A 635-nucleotide genomic window follows, 5' to 3' on the forward strand; every position below is an offset into this window, starting at 1 on the left:
TACCCTGAACGGTGGATCACTTGGCTCGTGGGTCGATGAAGAACGCAGCTAATTGCGCGTCAACGTGTGAACTGCAGGACACATGAACATCGACATTTCGAACGCACATTGCGGTCCACGGATACAATTCCTGGACCACGCCTGGCTGAGGGTTGCTCACGTAAACCTAAGACTGCTTGCGTTGCGTGTCGTTCCTCTCTATCTGTCTCTCTCTGTCCCTTGGTGCCTTCGACAACCCGCCGTCGTTCTTACGATACGTAGAACGTTTCAGAGTCGGAGGAAGCGCACGAAGAAGGATACGAACAAGAGCGGACGCGAGAGAACGTACGCGACGTACGAGCGATTGTTGGACGCTCGTCGGCGTTCGTCGCGGTCGTGTCGAGACCGTGCAATTCGTACGCATGCTCGATATATAAACTATCGTGTTCACGGGAGACACTACGAAACTCTACCTCTGTCTCTCTCTGTCCCTTGGTGCCTTCGACAACCCGCCGTCGTTCTTACGATACGTAGAACGTTTCAGAGTCGGAGGAAGCGCACGAAGAAGGATACGAATAAGAGCGGAGAGAACCGTCACGGACCTGCGTGAGTGCTAGCGGCGTCGTGAGTCGTCCTTTCGTACGACCGCCCGCTTA

The 635-nt window shown here is 54.6% G+C and overlaps 1 non-coding gene across 1 annotated transcript; it reads left to right on the forward strand.

Moving 5' to 3' along the window:
* Positions 1-155, forward strand: LOC126928605 (5.8S ribosomal RNA). Its single transcript, XR_007716840.1, has one exon. It is a non-coding gene; the product is annotated as a 5.8S ribosomal RNA (ribosomal RNA).
* The last annotated feature ends 480 nt before the right edge of the window (positions 156-635 follow it).

This window comes from Bombus affinis, unplaced genomic scaffold (assembly GCF_024516045.1).
Source record: "Bombus affinis isolate iyBomAffi1 unplaced genomic scaffold, iyBomAffi1.2 ctg00001137.1, whole genome shotgun sequence".
In the NCBI taxonomy this organism is placed as follows: domain Eukaryota; kingdom Metazoa; phylum Arthropoda; class Insecta; order Hymenoptera; family Apidae; genus Bombus; species Bombus affinis.